Here is a 14474-nt window from a genome sequence, read left to right on the forward strand (position 1 = left end):
CTCTTCTCCCCCATCTCCCCTCCCTCAGTCCTCCCCATCTCCCTCCCTCCCTCCTCTCCTCTCCATCCCTCCCTTCTCCCTCCCTCTCTCTCCCCATCTCTCTCCCTCTCTCTCCCCATCTCCCCATCTCCTTCCCTCTCTTCTCCCCATCTCCCTCCCTCAGTCCTCCCTATCTCCCTCACTCTCTCCTCCACAATCTCCCTCCCCATCTCCCTCCCTCCCTTCTACCCATCTCTCTCCTTTCTATCCCCATCTCCCTCCCACTCTCTCCTCATCTCCCTCCCTCTCTCTCCCCATCTCACTCCCTTCTCCCTTCTCCCCATCTCCCTCCTACTCTCTCCCCATCTCTCTCCCCATCTCCCTCCCACTCTCTCCTCATCTCCCTCCCTCTCTCTCTCCTTTCATTTCCCCATCTCCCTCCCTCTCTCCTCATCTCCTCCCTCTCTCTCCCCATCTCCCTCCCACTCTCTCCCCATCTCTCTCCCCATCTCCCTCCCTCTCTCCTCCACAATCTCCTTCCTGCACTTCTTTCCATCTCCCTCCCGCTCTCCCCATCTCCCTTCCTCCAATTCCCCCATCTCCCTCTCTCCCTTCTCCCCATCTCCTTCTCTCCCTTCTCCCCATCTCCTTCTCTCCCTTCTCCCCATCTCCCTCCCTCCCTTCTCCCCATCTCCTTCTCTCCCTTCTCCCCATCTCCCTCCCTCCCTTCTCCCCATCTCCTTCTCTCCCTTCTCCCCATCTCCTTCTCTCCCTTCTCCCCATCTCCCTCCCTCCCTTCTCCCCATCTCCTTCTCTCCCTTCTCCCCATCTCCCTCCCCCTCTCTCCCCATTTCCCTCCCACCCTCTCCTCATCTCCCTCCATCTCCCTCACTGTCTTCTCCCCATCTCCCTCCCACAGTCCTCCCCATCTCCCTCCCTCTCTCCTCCCCATCTCCCTCTCCCCTCCCCATCGCCCTCTCTCCACCCCCCATCTCTTCTCCCCACCTCCCTCCTCCCCATCTCTCTCCCTCCTCCCCAGACACCTCAAAGGGAGAGTCGTGACTTACTCCAATCCTAGGAGGAATTGTCACCGTCCTCACATGGCTGCACATGGACAGACTTGTTCTGTTCAACTTCAATCAGAACATTCCCATCATTTTTATGGAGGTTTTTAAATCAATAGAATACATTGGAAATGCTAAGAAAGTGACCCCAATTCCCAATTCCTTTGACTAGTTTGACATGCACACCAAAATATTGAAATTCTGCCAATTCAGTTCTCCGCATTTTCTACGGATTTTTCATAGAATGAATTCAAATTGATATGACCACAATTCCAATTATGATTTTGACTTGAAACCCAATAGTTTTTAACATAGTACATTTCACACAAGCATATTGATAAAGCTTTTATTATTATAAGTAATTCAGAATTTCACAGAATACTGCATTGCAACATGACAACGGCAAATTATGTGCCCATAATATTCTCCAGTGAACTTCCAGAATACTACATTTGTGCTGTCAACATGCTTCATAGTGGAATGTCCTTTATCCCTACAATACTGTCAACTCTATTGTTCACTAAGAAAACAACATGAACTGTGAGAAAACAGTGTCTGCTTTATTACCAGCATGCAAAACAACAGTTCATGCATCTGCCTTATCTGCAATATGGACTACTGAGGACGCAGACGTTTCTAAACGCAGGTAGCTAGTTCATTCACTGTGGTCCAAAATGTTTTACAACGTATGAATATCAAGAAAGTTAGCAAAATCTCAACAAACTCTTATAAAAAAGGAACGGGGGTGTTCTATACATTCCTTCATCGATAGTTGTTCATCTGTAGGGATGACAGTTTGGTTGTTCGTTTGTGTGTCCCCACCATACCAATGCTTTGAATGATACAGTTGCTTTACAGATGCATGCCTTGGAGGCCAAGCATGCACAATGAAAAGAACAAACAAACGAAGAGCAAAACAGTAAACTTTTCAGTTAGTCAGCGTAAGGTGCTATCTGTTGTATCGAGTGCGTTGGGCCCATCCTCTCAGGGGGCGAATGTCCTGGAAGACTCGAACTCACTGGGCACTTTGGGCTTGATGCCCTTGTTGTTGTAGTAGTCAACCACCTGGTTGGGCACTTCTGCTAAGACAGTCTTCGCCAGCTCTGCAGGTGAGCCCTGGAGAAGGACAGAGAGAAACCTGTCACTTCCTGTAACACTCAGGTTACCTCCCAGTTCCCCAGGTAACCCTCCCAGTTCCTCAGGTAACCCTCCTAGTTCCTCAGGTAACCCTCCTAGTTCCTCAGGTAACCCTCCTAGTTCCTCAGGTAACCCTCCTAGTTCCTCAGGTAACCTCCCAGTTCCCCAGGTAACCCTCCCAGTTCCTCAGGTAACCCTCCTCGTTCCTCAGGTAACCCTCCTAGTTCCTCAGGTAACCCTCCTAGTTCCTCAGGTAACCCTCCCAGTTCCTCAGGTAACCCTCCCAGTTCCTCAGGTAACCCTCCTAGTTCCTCAGGTAACCCTCCTAGTTCCTCAGGTAACCTCCCAGTTCCCCAGGTAACCCTCCCAGTTCCTCAGGTAACCCTCCTAGTTCCTCAGGTAACCTCCCAGTTCCCCAGGTAACCCTCCCAGTTCTTCAGGTAACCCTCCTAGTTCCTCAGGGAACCCTCCCAGTTCCTCAGGTAACCCTCCTAGTTCCTCAGGTAACCCTCCTAGTTCCTCAGGTAACCCTCCCAGTTCCTCAGGTAACCCTCCCAGTTCCACAGGTAACCCTCCCAGTTCCTCAGGTAACCCTCCCAGTTCCTCAGGTACCCTCCCAGTTCCACAGGAAACCCTCCCAGTTCCTCAGGTAACCCTCCTAGTTCCTCAGGTAACCTCCCAGGTCCTCAGGTAACCCTCCCAGTTCCTCAGGTAACCCTCCTAGTTCCTCAGGTAACCCTCCTAGTTCCTCAGGTAACCCTCCTAGTTCCTCAGGTAACCCTAACATTTCCTCAGGTAACCCTCCCAGTTCCTCGGGTAACACTCCCAGTTCCACAGGTAACCCTCCCAGTTCCTCAGGTAACCCTCCTAGTTCCTCAGGTAACCTCCCAGTTCCTCAGGTAACCCTCCCAGTTCCTCAGGTAACCCTCCTAGTTCCTCAGGTAACCCTCCTAGTTCCTCAGGTAACCCTCCCAGTTCCTCAGGTAACCCTCCTAGTTCCTCAGGTAACCCTCCTAGTTCCTCAGGTAACCCTCACATTTCCTCAGGTAACCCTCCCAGTTCCTCGGGTAACACTCCCAGTTCCACAGGTAACCCTCCCAGTTCCTCAGGTAACCCTCCTAGTTCCTCAGGTAACCTCCCAGTTCCTCAGGTAACCTCCTAGTTCCTCAGGTAACCCTCCTAGTTCCTCAGGTAACCTCCCAGTTCCTCGGTAACCCTCCCAGTTCCTCGGTAACCCTCCTAGTTCCTCAGGTAACACTCCTAGTTCCTCAGGTAACACTCCCAGTCCCTCTGGTAACCCCTTCCAGTTCCTCAGGAACCCCTAGTTCCTCAGGTAACCCTCCCAGTTCCTCGGGTAACACTCCCAGTTCCTCGGGTAACCCTCCTAGTTCCTCAGGTAACCCTCCTAGTTCCTCAGGTAACCTCCCAGTTCCTCAGGTAACCCTCCCAGTTCCTCAGGTAACCCTCCTAGTTCCTCAGGTAACCTCCCCTAGTTCCTCAGGTAACCCTCCTAGTTCCTCAGGTAGCCCTCCTAGTTCCTCAGGTAATCCTCACATTTCCTCAGGTAACCCTCCCAGTTCCTCGGGTAACCCCTCCCAGTTCCTCGGGTAGCCCTCCTAGTTCCTCAGGTAACCCTCCTAGTTCCTCAGGTAACCCCCTCCCAGTCCCTCTGGTAACCCTTCCAGTTCCTCAGGGAACCCCCTAGTTCTGCAGGTAACCCTCCCAGTTCCTCAGGTAACCCTCCCACATTTCCTCAGGTAACCCTCCCAGTCCCTCTGTTAGCCCTTCCAGTTCCTCAGGGAACCCCTAGTTCCTCAGGTAACCCTCCCAGTTCCTCGGGTAACCCTCCCAGCTCCTCGGGTAACCCTCCTAGTTCCTCAGGTAACCCTCCTCGTTCCAGTAAAGACTCACATGTACATTTGAAGTTGCGGAAGGGGACGAACTGGACGATGTCTCGTAGACAGGGCTCCCCCTTGGGCGACGAAGGATTCATCATCTCCATCCAGCATCTGCATGTCACAAAAGTCAGCACTTCCCACACCTACAATGATGATGGACATGGGCAAGTGGGAGGCTTGGACTATGGCCTCGCGGGTTGTCTGCCATGTCTGTGATCACTCCGTCCGTTAGGATGAGCAGAATGAAAACTTACTGCTGCAGAGATAAGGAAGGCAATGACTGGGGAGAAACGTGAGAGAGTAATGTATGTGGGGTGTGTTGGAAATACATGTTGAGCATAACCCTAAAACGTTGGAAGTCTCCCCGTGACATCAATACATGATTTAAGCTCAATCTAGGTTCAAGCTATGCTCCCAATCGATTGGTTCCAAGGGAGGAGGACAACTGACAGCTAGCTTACCATGGCCTCCTTGGTGTGCATTTCCTGTGAGCGGAGCTGGCTACTTTCTGGATGATGGGGGCGATGTTGGTGGGGCCGTAGAGCTGAAGCTTAGGAAGGCATGTCTGATAGGCCTCCACCACCCCTTGGATACCTGCACCCATAGACATATGTTGGAAAACACAGAATAACACACACACAGTAACACTCACAGTCATGTAATTCTGGAGAACTCTGGGTATTTGGGGACACCCACGACCAACAGCAATGCACACAGGTTTGAAGGTATCGTTGTGGAGTAATTGAGACCCATGATATTCCAGGATATTTTTTCACTTTGAGGGAAGCAGTCACTCTGTGAATAGTTAGTTACCTTCACAGCTGCATTGACTTGTATTTATCTCTTCTCACCCACCACATGGATCACACATGAGTGGCCTCCCATTCGGCTGAGCAGCAGAAGTAATGCTGTTTACTGATTGAGTGGGCATTTGAGGTCACACACAAACATCTGTGGAGAACTTCACTTATAATTAACAACCCCTCCATCACAACCTCTAGGTCGCACTCACTCACTCATCTCACTCACTCACTCACTCACTCACTCACTCACTCACTCACTCACTCACTCACTCACTCACTCACTCACTCACTCACACTCACTCACACTCACTCACACTCACACCTCCTCACTCACTCACTCACTCACTCACTCACTCCACTCACTCACTCACTCACACTCACACACTCACACACACACACACACACACACACACACACACACACACACACACACACACACACACACACCCTCACAGCTAGTGTAGACTACCAGTGAAATGCTTCGAGAAATGTAGAGAGAAACATTTTAACAAATTATAACAAGTGGAATAAATCCACAATGAGTAAGGATAACTTGGCGATATACACGGGGTAGCAGTACTGAATCCATGTCCAGAGGTACGAGGTAATGGAGTTCCATATGTAGATAGGTAGGAGTAAAGTGACTAGGCAACAGAGATAATAAACAGTAGCAGCAGTGTCTGTAATGAGTCAAAGAGTTAGTGCAGATAGTGGGGTAAAACTGTGTGCCGGGTCCTGTTAGTTCCAGACTTCAGTACAGCTTTCTGTGCAGAAGCAGGGAGAACAGTATATGACTTTGGTGGCTGGAGTCTTCCTCTGACACCACCTGGTATAGAGGTCCTGGATAGCAGGGAGCTCAGCACCAGTGATGTACTGGGCCGTACACACTTATCCCTGAAGCGCCTTTGCGATCGGATGCCAAGTGGTGATGCAGCCAGTAAAGACGCTCTCATTGGTGCAGCTGTAGAAGGGGAAGAGTTGTGCCTTCTTCATGACTTTGTTGGTGTGTGTGGGCTATGCTAATTCTTAGTGATGTGGACACCCAGGAAGCTTAAAGCTCTTGACCCGGCTCCACTACAGCCCTATCGATGTGGATGGGGATGTGCTCTGCCCTCTGTTTCCTGTCATCCACAATTGGCTCCCTTTGTCTTGCTGACATTGAGGGAGAGGTTGTTGTCCTGAACACCACACTGCCAGGTCACTGACCTCCCTCCCTATAGGTGTCTCATCGGGTCGTGTCATCAGCAAACATAATGATGGAGTCGTGAGCAGCCAGGCAGTCGTGGTTGAACAGGGAGTACAGGAGGGAGACTAAGCACACTCTAAGTGAGCCCTTGTTGAGGGTGAGAGTGGCGGTCGTGTTGTGCCTACCCCTCACCACCTGGGGGCGGCCTGTCAGGAAGTCAGGATTCCAGTTTCAAACAGTAGTGTTCAGTCAAAGGGTCCTGAGCTTAGTGATGAGATTTGTGGGCACTATGGTGTTGAGACGCTGAGCTGTAGTCAATGAACTGTGTTCTCACATGGGAGAGGGCAGTGTGGAATGCAATAGAGGTTCGTCATCTGTGGATCTGTTGGGGTGGTATGCAAATTTGGTAAAAAAAAAAAAGAGTGGGTATGTGAATTGGGTGAGGTCCACACACAGAGAGAGATTTCATTTCATCAGTGAGAGGCTCTCTGAGGGATGAGTGTGAGAGGGTGTAGAGCAGCAACATTAAGACATCTGGAGGTCTGATTACGAGCCACTATACTGCAGACATCTGGAGATCTGATCACTGATCACTATACTGCAGACATCTGGAGGTCTGATTACTGGCCACTATACTGTAGGCATCTGGAGGTCTGATTACTGACCACTATACAGACATCTGGAGGTCTGATTACTGTACTATACTGCAGACATCTGGAGATCTGATCACTGACCACTATACTGCAGACATCTGGAGGTCTGATTACCAAACCACTATGCAGACATCTGGAGTCTGATTACTGGCCACTATACTGCAGACATCTGAGGTCTGATTACTGCCCCACTATACTGCAGACATCTGGAGGTCTAATTGCCACACAACCACTATACTGCAGACATCTGGAGGTCTGATTACTGACCACTATACTGCAGACATCTGGAGGTCTGATTACTGACCACTATACTGCAGACATCTGGAGGTCTGATTACTGACCACTATACTGCAGACATCTGGAGGTCTGATCACTGACCACTATACTGCAGACATCTGGAGGTCTGATTACTGACCACTATACTGCAGACATCTGGAGATCTGATCACTGACCACTATACTGCAGACATCTGGAGGGTCTGATTACTGACCACTATACTGCAGACATCTGGAGATCTGATCACTGACCACTACTACAGACATCTGGAGGTCTGATTACTGACCACTATACTGCAGACATCTGAAGGTCTGATTACTGACCATTATACTGCAGACATCTGGAGGTCTGATTACTGACCACTATACTGCAGACATCTGGAATCTGATCTGACCACTATACAGACATCTGGAGGTCTGATTACTGACCACTATACTGCAGACATCTGGAGGTCTGATTACTGACCACTATACTGCAGACATCTGGAGGTCTGATTACTGCCACTATACTGCAGACATCTGGAGGTCTAATTACTGACCACTACACTGCAGACATCTGGAGGGTCTGATTACTGAGCCACTATACTGCAGACATCTGGAGGTCTGATTCCCAGCCACTATACTGCAGACATCTGGAGGTCTGATTACTGACCACTATACTGCAGACATCTGGAGGTCTGATCACTGACCACTATACTGCAGACATCTGGAGGTCTGATTACTGACCACTATACTGCAGACATCTGGAGATCTGATCGCACAGCCACTATACTGCAGACATCTGGAGGTCTGATTACTGACCACTATACTGCAGACATCTGGAGATCTGATCACTGACCACTATACTACAGACATCTGGAGGTCTGATTACTGACCACTATACTGCAGACATCTGAGGTCTGATTACTGACCATTATACTGCAGACATCTGGAGGTCTGATTACTGACCACTATACTGCAGACATCTGGAGATCTGATCACTGACCACTATACTACAGACATCTGGAGGTCTGATTACTGACCACTATACTGCAGACATCTGGAGGTCTGATTACTGACCACTATACTGCAGACATCTGGAGGTCTGATTACTGCCACTATACTGCAGACATCTGAGTCTGATCACTGACCACTATGCTGCAGACATCTGGAGGTCTGATTACTGACCACTATGCAGACATCTGGAGGTCTGATCACTGACCACTATACTGCAGACATCTGGATCTGATTACTGGCCACTATACTGCAGACATCTGGAGATCTGATCACTGACCACTATGCAGACATCTGGAGGTCTGATTACTGACCACTATACTGCAGACATCTGGAGATCTGATCACTGACCACTATATACAGACATCTGGAGGTCTGATTACTGACCACTATACTACAGACATCTGGAGATCTGATCACTGACCACTGCTACTACAGACATCTGGAGGTCTGATTACTGACCACTATACTGCAATGTGGATGTGGACACCTACTTGTCGAACATCTCATTGTCATGCTGAAACAGGAAACTGCCAATGTTTTTGTATGACTGTGTGCTTGATTTTTTATACTCCTGTCAGCAACAGGTGTGGCTGAAATAGCCGAATCCACTAAATTGAAGGTGTCCACATACTGCTTTTGTATATATAGTGTATCTTACACAAGCACAGTGTACACAGAGCAGTCTCAGCTTGCCACTCCCTCTACCCACAGTAATGCAAAGTTCACCTTCAAACAGATATCAATATCAATCATTTGTACAGGCACAAAGGAAGACAGTTTTTGACTGAGCGTGTGTGTGTGCGCGCATTGGTGTGTGTCCACATCTAACAGCATCTGTCACGAAGTCAGTTTTCTTGCATGAAAAACTGCAAGCTATGCCCTCTGCCTTGGGAGGTGGGCTGGAAGCTTGCCTGACAGAAGAAGTACTGAGACTGATCTATTCCTGGGAAGAATCTCTGAACTGGATCAGAACCTGTCTGGCTCCTCTCCATCCATCAGGGCAGCTGCCAATCAAAACAAGCAAGATGATAGAGTGACACGAATACAAGGTAGAAAGTGGAGGATGAGCTGAAAAGCTGAAAAAATAAAAGCTATTCTTATAGTCTATTCTTTTACAGTGTGTGAAAAAGTGTTAGGGCTGTGTGCAGAACAACAGCAAAGGACCTTGTGAAGATGCTGGAGGAAACAGGTACAAAAGTATCTATATCCACAGTAAAACAAGTCCTTGTATTGACGTAACCTGAAAGGCCGCTCAGCAAGGAAGAAGCCACTGCTCCAAGACCGCCATAAAACGCCAGACTATGGTTTGCAACTGCACATGGGGACAAAATCCCTACTTTTTGGAGAAATGTCCTCTGGTCTGATGAAACAAAATAGAACTGTTTGGCCATAATGACCATTGTTATGTTTGGAGGAAAAAGGGGAATGCTTGCAAGCCGAAGAACACTATCCCAACCGTGAAGCCGGGAGGGCAGCATCATGTTGTGGGGGTGCTTTGCTGCAGGAGGGACTGGTGCACTTCACAAAATAGATGGCATCATGAGGCAGGAAAATGATGTGGATATATTGAAGCAACATCTCAAGATATCAGTCAGGAAGTTAAAGCTTGGTCGCAAATGGGTCATCCAAATGGACAATGACCCCAAGCATACTTCAAAGTTGTGGTAAAATGGCTTAAGGACAACAAAGTCAAGGTATTGGAGTGGCCATCACAAAGCCCTGACCTCAATCCCATAGAAAAATAAAGTGGCCAAATAACTTCCTAAAATTAATCCTCTTTACAAGGGGTGTAGAGTCTGACTGGCATACACATGAAGTGTGTTAGTTTCACGTTTGGGGAGGATCATTTTCACAAAGAAATGCACCTTTATAATAAAAGCATTACAAGCCAAATCACATTTGTGGCCACTTTTGATTATGGTGTTTTCCCACTAATGGAGCATTCGTGCATATAGCCTATGTGTGCGCATTGCTGCGCTTATAATGTGAAGGAATAGCATAATAGTGTATCACATTTGAAGTTAAACGTTCTAATCTGTTGCGTCAGCCTCATTGCGTAAAAACGTTTTTTTGGGGGATGCTAGTGGTTGTATTAAATTTGGGGTCTATCATCCCACAACTGTTCAGACTATGTTTGGAATATTTATTTCTTGCACAGAATAGGTCAACTTTTGTACTATGGGGGATAGTAGATTGACATAGGTTAGTTCTTTTGCTGTTGGTTAGGCCTATTCATCTTGTAGGCTGAAAAGTAAATGTTGACAGTTCTTCTAATATCTTCAATATGCACCTCGGAATTGGATAAGGACGCGCGCAGTTGTGTCCCGAAAGTGTCTGTCTTCACTTGTAGCCTGTGAGAAAGACCCGATCACGAGAGACATGTGAGTGAGAGGTGCTTTGGAGCAGCAGCACTCAGGGAGTAGGGAACAACAGCCACTGGCCGCAAAAGGAATGGAGTTTCTTTAGGGTGCATTAGGGCCACACAAAGGGGATGCCGCCGGGAAGTTGAGGCATTATCAAGTGCTTGTCAAATTCTGAATGAGAGACTAAATGAAGCGTGTAGAACAAAAAAATTTATCATATTACTCCAGTGCTAGCCTCCCTACACTGGCTTCCTGTCAAGGCAAGGGCTGATTTCAAGGTTTTACTGCTAACCTACAAAGCATTACATGGACTTGCTCCTACCTATCTCTCTGATTTGGTCCTGCCGTACATACCTACACGTACGCTACGGTCAAAAGAAGCAGGCCTCCTAATTCTCCCTAGAATTTCTAAGCAAACAGCTGGAGGCAGGGCTTTCTCCTATAGAGCTCCATTTTTATGGAATGGTCTGCCTACCCATGTGAGACGCAGACTCGGTCTCAACCTTTAAGTCTTTATTAAAGACTCATCTCTTCAGGGGTCATATGATTGAGTGTAGTCTGGCCCAGGAGTGTGAAGGTGAACGGAAAGGCTCTGGAGCAACGAACCGCCCTTGCTGTCTCTGCCTGGCCGGTTCCCCTCTTTCCACTGGGATTCTCTGCCTCTAACCCTATTGCAGGGGCTGAGTCACTGGCTTACTGATGCTCTTTCATGCCGTCCCTAGGAGGGTGCGTCACTTGAGTGGGTTGGGTCACTGATGTGATCTCCCTGTCTGGGTTGGCGCCCCGCTTTGGTTGTGCCGTGGTGGAGATCTTTGCGGGCTATAGTCGGCCTTGTCTCAGGATGGTAAGTTGGTGGTTGAAGATATCCCTCTCGTGGTGTGGGGGCTGTGCTTTGGCAAAGTGGGTGGGGTTATATCCGTCCTTTTTTGCCCTGTCCGGGGTATCATCAGATGAGGCCACAGTGTCTCGTGACGCCTCCTGTCTCAGCATCCAGTATTTATGCTGCAGTAGTTTATGTGTCGGGGGGCTAGGGTCAGTTTGTTATATCTGGAGTACTTCTCCTGTCTTATCCGGTGTCCTGTGTGAATTTAAGTATGCTCTCTCTCTAATTCTCTCTTTATCTCTTTCTGCTGCTCCAGTTTCAACTGTTCTGCCTGCGGCTATGGAATCCTGACCTGTTCACCGGACGTGCTACCTGTCCCAGACCTATTATTTGACCATACTGGTCATTTATGAACATTTGAACATCTTGGTCATGTTGTGTTATAGTCTCCACCTGGCACAGCCAGAAGAGGACTGGCCACCCCTCATAGCCTGGTTCCTCTCTAGGTTTCTTCCTGGATTTTGGCCTTTCTAGGGAGCCAACTTGCTTCAACACCTGCATTGCTTGCTGTTTGGGGTTTTAGGCTGGGTTTCTGTACAGCACTTTGAGATATCAGCTGATGTACGAAGGGCTATATAAATAAATGTGATTTGATTTGAACAGCCTACACAAAAAAAACAAAGCAGAGCTCATGCCTTTCAAGCAACTTTTTGAAATCATCATTAGAGTCTCATCATGCAGCCTTACAATGTACTAAAAACCAAAACATATAGCCCAACGTTTGTAGAACAACTAAAGTTACATTAATAACTCTAAATTAAGCATATAGGAGTACCTATTTCTATGTCAACCACTCAATACAGAATAGCCACATGTGCGCACTTCCTCAAATCAATGGGAGGAAATATCCTTTCTATTTCATTCAGCTTTGTTCAATTGTATTCCTCATACTATATAATAATGCCATGGAATTCTAACCAGATCGTGTATGCTAAATGACCTAGTGTGTCCCACAGCCATATGGCATAGCCAGATCAGGACCTAACATAAGGACAACTCAGAGTATGCTACTCTGTTGTTCTGAAATAGACTACATTTTCTTCATATCATGTTTCTTTAGACCTGTCTAAAATACATAATGGATTCATTAGACTTTTTAAATGTAGATGTTCCAAAGGTCTGCATCAGCAGCTTGTAAGCTGTGTGGAAGCCAAGAGGTTAAATGTTTTTATGTTAATTAACGGTCAATTGGAACAATGCTTGACAATTACCGGCTTGTGAAATGTTGTGACTGCCACAGCCCTAACCCAGACCATTATTCATTCGGACTGCCAGATGGTGAAGATTCATCACTCCAGAGAACGGGTTTCCACTGCACCAAGTCCAATGGCAACGAGCTTTACACAACTCAGCCGACACTTGGCATTGCTGTTAAGGGAATTTTTTATCAATAATGACTAATTATGTATACATTTCAATCAGAATACTATTATGTTACTGTATATGTACTAATCAGAATACTATTATGTTACTGTATATGTATGAATTTTCTTTCTTAATCCTAGTACTGAATATAATGTATGTAAATATAATCAAGAATTAGAACAATGACTGTCTGTTCCTTGGTAGAAATGAATGAACTATATCTTCAGACTGGCTAGAATGCTTATCTACACAAGAAGACCTTGGCTGGGTCATAAATTATATTAAATTGGTAGGGAGACGATTTGGGAAGGCTTGAGATACTGCCTTTGTACCAGGGTGGGAGAAGAGACGGGTTGGTACTGGAACTAATGACGTCATTTTCAGTTTATAACCTGTGGTAAACTGTATCGTGTTCAGTACTCTCGTGAATAAACTCTGCTGATTGACTTTAAGACTGGGCACTGTCCATTATTATAGAATAAGGGTCTTACAAATCCTTATGAATTGACAGAGTGTTTAATTTTAATTGGGTGTTAAAACATAGAGCAATTTAATTCCTGCAACAATTGCATAGTGATATTAGGCTTGTGTGCGGCTGCTCAGCCATGGACGAAGAGTTCTTATACTGATGTTGCTTCCAGAGGCAGTTTGGAACTCAGTAGTAGTGTTGCAACCGAGGACAGATAATTTTTACGTGCTAAGCGCTTCAGCACCCAGCGGTCTGTTCTGTAAGCTTGTGTAGCCTACCACTTCGAGGCTGACATGTTGTTGCTCTTAGATGTGTCCACTTCACAATAACATCCCTTACCGGGGCTGCTGTAGCAGGGCAGAAATGTGAAGAACTGACTTGTTGGAAAGGTGGAATCCTATGACGGTGCCATGTTGAAAGTCACCTAGCTTTTCAGTAAGGCCATTCTACTGTCAATGTTTGTCTATGGAGATTGCATGGCTGTGTGCTAGATTTTTTTTTACACCTGTCAACAACGGGTGTGGCGGAAATAGCCGAATCCACTCATTTGAAAGGATGTCCACATACTATTGTATATATAGTGTACATTACAATCAAATAGCCACAGTAGCCTACTACTAGGCCATTGTTAAAGCAGTCAGATTAAGCTGGTACAGCCTCACTGTTCACTGTTCACAGTAAAACAGTCAAATAAAGCTGGTACAGCCTCACTGTTCACAGTAAAACAGTCAAATAAAGCTGGTACAGCCTCACTGTTCACAGTAAAACAGTCAAATAAAGCTGGTACAGCCTCACTGTTCACAGTAAAAACACAAATGCTTCAGCCTCACTGTTCACAGTAAAACAGTCAAATAAAGCTGGTACAGCCTCACTGTTCACAGTAAAACAGTCAAATAAAGCTGGTACAGCCTCACTGTTCACAGTAAAACAGTCAAATAAAGCTGGTACAGCCTCACTGTTCACAGTAAAACAGTCAAATGAAGCTGGTACAGCCTCACTGTTCACAGTAAAACAGTCAAATAAAGCTGATACAGCCTCACTGTTCACAGTAAAACAGTCAAATAAAGCTGGTACAGCCTCAGTGTTCACAGTAAAACAGTCATATAAAGCTGGTACAGCCTCACTGTTCACAGTAAAACAGTCAAATAAAGCTGGTACAGCCTCACTGTTCACAGTAAAACAGTCAAATAAAGCTGGTACAGCGTCAGTGTTCACAGTAAAACAGTAAAAAATAAAGCTGGTACAGCCTCACTGTTCACAGTAAAACAGTCAAATGACAGCCTCACTGGTAAAACAGTCAAATAAAGCTGATACAGCCTCACTGTTCACAGTAAAACAGTCAAATAAAGCTGGTACAGCCTCAGTGTTCACAGTAAAACAGTCATATAAAGCTGGTACAGCCT

At 46.8% G+C, this 14474-nt stretch overlaps 1 pseudogene; it reads right to left on the reverse strand.

The window, feature by feature from the left end:
- Positions 1 to 1381: 1381 nt before the first annotated feature.
- The window catches only part of LOC127906008 (copine-4-like), a 78911-nt pseudogene continuing 65818 nt past the window's right edge, over positions 1382 to 14474 (reverse strand).

This window comes from Oncorhynchus keta, unplaced genomic scaffold (genome assembly GCF_023373465.1).
Source record: "Oncorhynchus keta strain PuntledgeMale-10-30-2019 unplaced genomic scaffold, Oket_V2 Un_contig_14158_pilon_pilon, whole genome shotgun sequence".
Lineage (NCBI taxonomy): Eukaryota > Metazoa > Chordata > Actinopteri > Salmoniformes > Salmonidae > Oncorhynchus > Oncorhynchus keta.